Here is an 11,059-nt window from a genome sequence, read left to right on the forward strand (position 1 = left end):
TTCCTTCAAGCAAGTTCAACACAAAAAAAATTTTCAAATTGGTAGGGTGCCCTAAAACAGATTCTTGGAGAAGAAATCATCACTCTAACCAAGTAGTCCTAGCAATAAGTGATTGGATGGAAAAAGTAATTCATCTAGTTCATGCACACCCAATCACTTAACAAGCATAACTCTAGATATATTTACAAATAACTACCATGCAAAAAGTGTTTAAATGCAGAAACTATCCATGCAATGCAAATTATCCTAATTGACAAAAGAAAATTGAGATTTGGGTGTTGAAAAGAAGGGTTGTTACCTACAAAAATTGGTAAATGACCTCCCCACACTTAGAAAGTTGCACGATCCTCCGTCCTATCAATGATGAACAGAGTGGGTCCGGGAGTGTCACTTGCAATGGCCATAGGATGGTGAGACAATGACGTCTCCATGTTCACCTCTTGAATACTTCTTTGCCATGATCCGAAGTGGACTCTGGAGTGTCGGTTTCCGCCGTAGGTGGGTTGGTGCGACCAGTGAGCTTATGGTAAAGCTTATGGGTTGGCAATATCCACATGTGGGTTCTCGTCCTTCCATTTGGTTGCAATCATGGGACTTAGTTTGCTTCCCATGTGGAGGCAGCTTCCTCCGCCTCATCAAGGCGGTTAATCTGTTGTCGACCGCTTAAGAGGTGGGAATTGGCACTTGACTTTGAAGCTTGTTCTCTAGTGAGTGCCTTTATATATGTCCCTTTCATAGGTGTCTTCTTAGATGTCTTTTCTTTTCTTTTTCTGGTGGCCATCCTGAAAAGGAAGAAAACGAAGAAACATTAAGCATAGAGAGATAAACACCAGAGGTAATAAAATGCAAGTGAGGATTAATGCCACAAAAGAGTAAAGCATCTTGCATACATGGTAGCTACAACATGTAAGCAAGACAACAACATGATCATGGAGGCATATCACTAGCATGAGATGCAAGGGTGAAAGAAGCATGCAAGTATAAAGCATGAGAAGAATAAACTCAAGCATCGATAACACAATAATAAACACATGCAAGAATAGTGGAAATCATAAGAAAGCAATTGGCTCAACTAACTCCAAGACAATTAAGCATAGAATTTAGAGAAGGTGGGTGTTCATACCCTGGGTCGAGCTGTCCGACCCGGGGTGTTTAACGACAAGTCGACCGACCTTTTCAGGCCAGGACTATCCGACCTCTTCTTCAAGAGCTCGGTTAAATCACCAGGAAAAGCCTAAAAAGGGCCCAAACAGAGGAATGCGACCCGAATCCTAAGGTAGCCCAAGCCTATAGAGATAAGGGCGGTTCCCTTAAAGATAAGATAACTCCACTCAAAGATAAGATAAGATAACTATCTTATCCCCAGAAAAGATCACTCTACAACATTATAAATACGCTGGAGCACCCATGTATAACTCATACTCTGATTCTACTAAAAACCTGCTTAATACCCTTGCTAACTTAAGCATTGGAATCCCTTGCAGGTACCACCACCCTCCGGTGACGAAGGATCAGCATCACCAACAAGTCCAACAAGTCAGATGCGGCAGCTCCGGCCACCACCCACAAGTCGGACACATCAGCGCCAACCAGCACAGAAGATCTCGTCCGAGATCAACCTACAGTTTCAGGTAACCCCCGGAACATTGGCGCCGTTGCTGGGGATCTGGAAGTCATCCCATCATCATGGCAGACAACCATGACAACGACCATAATTCTGATTTAGAGAACAGAACACCACACAAGAACGTAGAGGTCATAATAGACGATACTTCTCAACCTAATACAGACAAAATTTCACCAAACACGGGAGCCATGGAGGCACTTCAGGATCGCCTAAAACAACTCAAAAAAGAGGTCGAGTATCAACGGGAAGCCGAAAGAGACCTACGAAGGGAAGCTAGGCGACGCCGCGAGTTAGAGGACAAGCTCCTAAAGCTCGAAGCCAATCTCAAGACCAAAACCACTCGATCCAGCCACGAAGATAGCTCCCGTAAGGAATAAGACCCATTCACCAAAGAGATTATGAAGACCAAAATCCCAAAGGACTTCAAACCTCCCGACATGACTCTATACGATAGAACAGCAGATCCCAGCCATCATCTCAGTAATTTCAGAAGTAGAATGTACCTCACTGACGCCTCAGACGTAGTCCGCTGTAAAGCCTTCCCAACTACCTTGACAAAAACAGCAATTAAATGGTTCGACAATCTTCCTCCTAGGTCTATCTCAAGCTTTGGCGACTTATTTCTAGCCAAATTCTCCATCTAGAAAGACAAAACTAAGCACGCCCCATGTCTACTAGGGATCAAGTAAGGAGATCGGGAAAGTCTCCGCAGCTACATGGAAAGATTCAACAAAGCATGTCTGGACATACAAAATCTGCCAACAGAAGCAGCCATTATGGGTCTCATCAATGGCTTACGAGAGGGACCTTTTAGTCACTCAATATCGAAAAAAGATCCCATATCCCTGAATGAAGTGCAAGAACGAGCAGAGAAATACATCAACATGGAGGAAAACTCTCGACTAAGAGAGACCTCAAAGTCCGGATTCTCCTACTCCTCCCGAGATAAGGACAAAGAGTCCAAGAAAAAAGAAGATCAACATGGAGAAAAGATCAAGAAATACCACAATTACACCCCTCTTCGGGTGTCTCTTGTAGATGTCTATCGAGAAGTATGCCATACTAAAAGGATACCCCCACCTTGCCCACTCAAAACTAAGAAATGAGGAGGGAATCAGACTGAATACTGTGAATACCATCGAATCTATGGACATTCTACCAACGAATGTTTCGATTTGAAGAATGTCATAGAAAAACTGGTGAGAGAGAGAAAACTAGATCGGTACTTAGCCAGCAGAGCAGATGAACCAAGAAAAAGAAGAAGGGACGAAGATGTCGGACGAACTGAATGACCACCTCGTACCCCGGAGAGACATGTCCACATGATACACAGAGGATTTGCGGGAGGAGGAGTCTCCAAATCATCTCGCAAAAGACATCTTAAAGAAGTATATCATGTTGAGGGAGGAGAAAAAGCACCCGACATCCCCACTATCACTTTTACTAAAGAGGACGCAGCTGGCATTATTTTGGGACATGATAATCCCATGGTCATCACTATCATATTGGCCAATGCTAATCTCCACCGCACACTGGTAGACCAGGGGAGCTCGGCTACATCTTGTTCAAAACCACCTTCGACAAACTCGGCTTAGAGGAAAAAGAACTCAGAGCATATCCGAACAGCCTATTCAGGCTGGGAGACACTCCAATCCAACCACTTGGATACATCTTACTACACACAATCTTTGGAGAAGGAAACCGGTCAAGGACACTCAAGATAGACTACATCGTGGTCAACGTGAGTTCAGCCTACAATGCCCTAATAGGTCAGACAACGTTAAATCAGCTTGGCGCATTAGTCTCGACTCCACATCTGTGCATGAAGTTCCCAACCACAAAAAGAATAGCGATGATAAAAGCAGACCAGAAGATGGTGCACCACTATTACAACGAAAGTCTAAACCTTAGAGGCAGAGGAAAAGAATTCCACACCATCGAACTCGGGGGAGTTCGAGAGCGGGAAGAACTTCGTCCACAACCCGAAGGCAAAATAGAAAAAGTCCAGATCGGAGATGTCCCAGATAAAACAACCAATATCGACACAATCCTAAAAGGAGATGTAAATGAGTCACTCATACAGTTCTTAAGAGATAATGTCAACCTCTTCACATGGAACGCCGCAGACATGCCTGGCATAGACCCTAAGTTAATGTGCCACAAGTTGGCAGTTTACCTAGGATCTCGGCCAGTACAGTAGAGATGCAGAAAGCTCGGACCAGAACGATCCCAAGCTGTGGAAGAGCAAGTACAAGCTCTACAGGAGGCAGGATTCATAAGAGAAGTTAAGTACCCACTATGGCTAGCCAACGTCGTCTTGGTGAAAAAATCAAATGGGAAGTGGCGAATGTGCACCGACTACATTGATCTCAACAAAGCCTGCCCAAAAGATCCTTATCCACTCCCAAGTATCGACGCTCTGGTGGATGCCTCCTCCGGATACAAATATCTCTCATTTATGGATGCCTATTCGGGATACAATCAAATCCCGATGTACCCACCTGACCAAGAAAAAACCTCATTGTTAACCCCGAAAGCAAACTACTGCTATATCGTCATGCCATTCGGACTCAAAAATGCAGGAGCCACTTATCAAAGATTAATGAATAAGGTCTTCGCAGACCACATCAGGAAAGTCATGAAAGTCTATGTAGATGACATGTTAACAAAGACACAAAGTGAAGAGTCGTTACTGTTTGACCTCACCCAAGTATTCGACACTATAAGAAGACATGGTATGCGACTTAACCCGGGAAAATGCACCTTCGCAGTTGAAGCTGGCAAATTTTTGGGTTTTATGCTCACACAAAGAGGAATTAAGGCAAATCCGGATAAATGCCAGGCCATACTCAACATGAAGAGTCCGACCAGCATTAAAGAGGTACAACAACTCAATGGAAGATTGGCAGCCTTGTCCAGATTTCTAGCTGGATCGGCAATAAGATCTCTCCCCTTCTACGCCATCCTAAGAAAGGGAAAGAGGTTAGAATGGACAACAGAGTGCGAGCACGAAGAATCTTGCAATGGGCAGTCTAGTTGTCCGAATTTGACCTCCAATATGAAGCTCGGATAGCCATCAAATCACAGTATCTGGCCGACTTCATTGCAGAGTTTATAGACACCCCGAAAATCCCTACAGAATGGAATCTCTATGTAGACGGTTCCTCAAACAAAATCGGAAGTAGTGCAGGCGTGATAATAGAAAGCGATCAGGGAACCCAAATCAAACTTTCCCTCAAATTTAAGTTCCCTGCTTCAAATAACCAGGCAGAATACGAGGCACTACTAGCTGGTTTGAAGCTAGCTAAAGAGGTTGGGGCTCAAAAGCTCATCATCTTTAGCGACTCACAAGTAGTCACATCACAAATAGCAGGGAGCTACCAAGCCAAGGATCCACCATGAAAAAGTACTCGGAAAAAACCAAGGAACAGCTCGAACAACTCGGGGAATATGAGGTCCGCCACATACCTCTGGAACAGAATGCTCGAGCTGATGCACTCTCAAAACTAGCCAGCACCAAACCAGGGGGCAACAATAGAAGCCTCATCTAAGAGATGCTGCAGAACCCGTCAATCTCGGAATAAGAAAAAGTCATAGCCATAACAGGTCTGGATCAAGGATGGATGACTCCCATAATTAACTACCTCAAAACAGAAACACTCCCTACAGATAAGAAGGAGGCAAAGAGGTTAAAACGGGAGGCACAATACTACACCATCATAAACAATACTCTATACAAGAGAGGGATTTCAACACCACTATTAAAATGTGTGCCGACTTCCAACACAAATGAAGTTTTAGAAGAAGTACACAGTGGCATCTGTAGCAATCATCTCAAAGCACAGGATCTTACCAAAAAAGTGCTCCGGGCCGGATTCTATTGGCCGACTTGACAAAAAGAAGTAACATAATTCGTAAAGACATGTCCACCATGTCAGAAACATGCCAACTTTCACATCGCCCCACCAGAGGAGCTCATCAACATAACCTCACCCTGGCCATTCGCAAAATGGGGACTCGATCTTCTCGGTCCCTTCCTTCAAGGATCGGGACAAGTCAAATTCCTCATCGTGGGGGTAGACTATTTCACAAAATGGATTGAGGTGGAACCCCTAGCTAATGTCACTGCTCAAAGAAGTCAAAAATTCCTATATAGAAATATTGTCACAAGGTTTGGGGTCCCATACTCCATCACCACAGACAATGACACTCAATTTACAGATGCAGGCTTCAGAAAATTGGTGGCGGATCTGAACATAAAACACCAATTCACATCCGTAGAACACCCTCAGGCCAACGGACAAGCAGAAGCTGCTAACAAAGTCATATTAGCCGGGTTAAAATGGAGATTACAGGATGCAAAGGGAGCCTGGGCTGAAGAGCTCCCACAAGTCCTATGGGCATATCGGACAACTCCACACTCCACCACAAGGGAATCACCTTTCCGATTATCTTACGGAATTAAGATCCCAGTGGAGGTCGAAGAAGGATCGCGCAGAGTGATCCACTACAGTGAAGAAGCCAACTCCCAACTTCAAAGGGAAGAACTTGACCTACTTCCAGAAATCCGAGAAAGAGCTCGAATCAGGGAAGAGGCATTAAAACGTCGAATGGCTTCAATATACAATCAAAAGGTAGTGCCGCGAGGTTTTGCCGAGAATGACCTCGTCCTAATCCAAAATGACATCAGAACAAATCGACCAGGAGAAGGAAAGCTGACAGCAAACTGGAAAGGACCCTACCGAGTCATAGAAGTACTTGAAACGGGCTACTACAGGCTGTCCGAACTCGAAAGGCGAGAGCTGCCAAGGTCATGGCACGCCTGCAACCTAAGAAGGTATTATAGTTAAAGGTAATAAAGATCTTAGGACAAGGTGCACTCTTTTTCTTGAAAAGGTTTTTTAATGAGGCACCAAGCTAAGATCTACAAATTGCCCGACTTAGAGGGGTAAACACCCACATGTATATATTTGCATATTTTCTATTTCGAATAAAGTTTTTCAGATTTTCTACAAATCCTCTTTATCAAGATGCATTAATCTGAAACACAAAACATTCATCGCCCGATTATAAAGCTACAGATCGGCAGAAAGTGAAAATCAAATTCTTTGCTCGATCACAATAAAGACCAACGAAGATGAAAACCAAATTCATCAAAAGGTCGACCAAACGGGGATCAAATCAAATTTCTACAAAATCGGCAAAGATGAAAAGGTGACAAAAACAGAATAATGCAAGAAGTTATCGAAAGTGATCCATAGAAAGGACCTGACGAGGTCTTAATAAAAATGGGTTGTTAAAAATAACTTAAAGACAGGCCAACGTAAAGAAGTCAGACCAGTCGACCATAATAACCAAAGTTATAAAAAGTAAATCCCTGGAAAGAGGTCTGGCCAGCCCTAAAAAAGAAGATTACTAGAAATAACTTAAAATGGACCGACATAATGAAGTCGACCCAGACCAAAAGTTAAGAAAAAGTAATCCATAAAAGAGACCTGACCAAGGTCCAAGAAAATGGATTACTAGAAATAACTAAGAAGGGACCGACATGATGAAGTCAGCCCAAACCAAAACTTATTAAAAAGTAATCCATAAAAGAGACCTGACCAAGGTCCAAGAAAATGGATTACTAGAAATAACTTAGAAGGGACCGACATGATGAAGTCGGCCTAAACCAAAAGTTATAATCCATAGGAAGAGATCTGCCAAGGTCCAAGCAGAAGGGATTACTAGAAATAGCTTCAAAACATGACCAAGTTTAAGAAGTCGGACAACAGAAAGTAGGCACCATAAGGGACCCAAGTCGGACCTAGAAAGCAATGACCTCAAGAAAATCAAATTACAGGCACCGTATCAGAGAATACAAAGAAGACTAGTTGCACGAAGCTAGCCTCAACTAAAATAGAAAATAAAACACAAAAGGCAATCAAAAGAGATTGGACAACAAGGCTCTAACACTCCCAATATTCCAGAAGGTGTCAAAAAGGTGCAGACAAGCATATCACAAAAGAAACAAGGTTGTTATAATAACAAAACTCAAAAGGCCACCTGAAGTCGACCCCAAGAGCCTGAGAAACTACTTTGTTTTTCCAAAAATAAAGTTGCTAACAGAAAAGCAACCAAAGTATCCAGAAGTCAAGACTACAAATTACAAAAAAGAGTTCAAAGCCCACAGGTCGGGCTATACACAAATGCATAAAAAATAATTAGAGAGAATCCAAAGACTTCCGAGTAGCAGCATCCCGAGGTGAAGGAGGACGAGTCTGAAGAGGTACTGCATCTACCATCCCATCATCCCGGTTCATGATCCGGACATCGTGATCAGACTCAGGCTGACCAACCTCAGCTGCCAGAGTTGAAGAAGGCGGGGCAACGGAGACTTTGGCGGAAGGTACGGAAGGAGGGTCGACATCATCATCATCAGGGTCATCAGGGACAATCTTACCATCTTTTACAACGTTATCTAAGCTAAAAAGAGTAAGGTCAAGCTCAGGCGCAAGAACTCAAACTTGATCCTTCAAATTCTCATAAGCAGCATTTACACTGCCTACAAGATGACCCTGAAGCTTGGCGTAGTCAGCTCGGGCAGACTCCAAATCCTCCCTAAGACCTATCATCTCCCTATAAGTCGTGACATAGCTCTCCTTATGCTTCAACGCCATATCTTCAGACAACTTGGCAGAAGCCGCCAAGGCAATAGCCCGAGTCTTCTCACCCTCCAACTCTTTCTCCAATTTGGCCACTTTCACCTTGAGTTCCTCTTTCAAACCCTTGATCCTGTCATATTCCAACTTGGCCTCCTCCATAAAAGCCTTCGTTGCATGAACTGGGACATCCTGGGCAGTCCGAAGCAATGCTGCCCCCATGTGTGCCATTTTTATACCACTCCGAGTAATGAAGTCCAAATGACGAAGGATAAACATGTCATCAGTAGGAACAACATCATATGGAGTAATTTGTTGATCAACAAAACCAACAGCGTTGAAGTCGGGAGCATCCAGGTTAAAAGGTTCCATAGTCCTCGGCCTTTTTCGAGAGAGGGCCGGCAGAAAGAGAAGAGGTAGCAGTAAAAGTCTGAGGGGGATCAACTAAGTGAACTTGAGGAATAAGAATCATCTTCCTCAGCCCAGCAGTATTCAAGACAGGCTTCTTGGAAGGAATCTGGGAAGATCCTTCTCTAGCAACTTTGGGCGAGATGAGCTGAGCTGCTGTAGCCTTTCTTGCCTTCTTAAAGGCCTTCATGGATTCATTATTTTTTACCATCTCTAAAAAACACAGAAAAACAAGTTACAAAGCTGAAAAAAGCAAAACACAAAAAAGAAAGTACAAACAGAGCCAAAGAAGTCGGTCACTACCCAGCTCAGCTCGGATGAGAGAGGGGTCCCCCAAAAATCTCTTTGTATCGAGATGGGGAGGTTCCCCCCAAATATCTTCTAACACAGTCACAAAGGCTTGCTCAACCTCATCAAGCATCTCCCATGAGTATCGAGACACCACAACATTTCTTCGCCAACACAAAGGGAAGGCAGGTTCACCATTCGACTCCAGAAAAAACGGTCGAGCTCCCTCAACAGCTCAGACCTTAAAAAAGTCATTCTTAAAATCCTTAAAGGACTCATCATACATAGCAAAAACTTTATGCCCTTGGGTAGATCGAAAGGAAATCCAAGAAGCTTTTTTTTTTAAGAAATCCCAGGCTTAGTAAAAACAAAAAGATACAGAAAGAGAGTCTGAGAAGGTTTAACGTCTAGCTCTTGGCAAAGCAATTGAAAGATCTTGATAAAACCCTAGGAGTTCGGATGAAGCTGGGATGGAGCTACGTTACACGACCACAACAAGTCGGTCTCAAAGGAGGAAAAAGGAAGGGTGATGTTCATTTGACTGAAAAAGTAATCGGAGGCATAAAAGAAGGGGCGTTCCTCCTGGGTCAGAGCTGGAAAGCAAACCCTTTCATCAGAATCAGGTGCTACCAATTCATAGTTGTTCTCCTGATCTCTACTACTACAGATTCGATGATGTTTTCTAAGCTTCGTATAGAATTCAGAATTAACTACAGAAACACACATCAGGACGAGGGAGTCCAGCCAGTCGGACATACCCTCAGGAACCTTAGAAGACGTCTCGACAATATTTTTACGAGAAGACATGGTTAACTACTCCTACAGCCAGAAAAAGAAGATGGATTACTAACTAAAACAGCTCGGGCAAAAAGAAATCATCTTGGACAAAACATGACTCAAGCATACAAATAGTAAAAGAAAAACCCCAGGACATACACCAAGGTCCAGGGGCATCCTTTGGAGGCAGGAACAGAGTAAGGACCCAGAAAAAAGTCTACAAAGCTACACCTCAACAAAACTCTCAGCAAAGAAAAAGAGTGCCCTTCCAACAAGCAACGACACGAGAAGAAAATCAAAGCAGGTTACTAGAAAATCGTTATCTTCTACAAAGTTCATCAAACAAAGAAAACTACCAACTCGGTGAAAGTCATCCAAGGAGCAAATCTTTTTTAAAGAAAGAAATAGTAGTTCATAAACCCTCAAAATTAAAAGTACGATCAGAAAAGCAGTGACAACATGCGAAGCCCTAAAAGCATCAAAATACCAAAAAATTCCACCTAGGAGCATGCATAAAGTCGAAAGAAAACCAGAAACATGCATTACAGTGACAACCACGAATGGTAACACGAAAAGGTTCAAGCTTTCCAAACAAAAACTAAAGACTTTACCAAGAATAGAACAATGTGAGCACAAGGAAAGAACACGAAAAAAGTAAAAGAAAAACCAACCTGGAAGAGGAGGAAAGTGCTGAAGAAGATGAAGACGAAGAGACGAAATCAGGAATTGCCTTCGAAGTGCCAAACAACCACCAAGACCGTCACAGAGAACGCAAGTCCCAGACAAGCCAAAACGAAAGAATAGAAAGAAAAGGGGGAAGTTACAGCAAGCAAGAAAACAGAGAAGAGAAAACCATTTTGCTGTGAATTCAAAATGAAAGTGGGAGGCAAAAGAAACGGAGCATTAAAAGAATTAATGGGTTATTAAAACCCTCGCACATCCCAAAGCAAAAGGGACGCGCTCTTTCAAAGGAGGAAGGAAAAAGAAAAACGTTTTGCATTCAGAGGAATCTCTACAAAAAAAAATCGACAATGCTCGAGCTCGACTTCTCCAGAGAATGATCAAAATCCTAAAACTAGGGACTCGACCTCAAGAGGAAGATCGCGCTCGAGCAGGGGCACTGTTCATACCCTGGGTCGAGCTGTCCGACCTGGGGTGTTTAATGACAAGTCGACCGACCTCTTCAGACCAGGACTATCCGACCTCTTCTTCAAGAGCTCGGCCAAATCACCAGGAAAGCCCAAAAAGGGCCTAAACAGAGGAACGCGACCCGAATCTTAAGGCAGCCCAAGCCTATAGAGATAAGGGCAGTTCT

This window comes from Arachis hypogaea, chromosome 16 (genome assembly GCF_003086295.3).
Source record: "Arachis hypogaea cultivar Tifrunner chromosome 16, arahy.Tifrunner.gnm2.J5K5, whole genome shotgun sequence".
In the NCBI taxonomy this organism is placed as follows: Eukaryota; Viridiplantae; Streptophyta; class Magnoliopsida; order Fabales; family Fabaceae; genus Arachis; species Arachis hypogaea.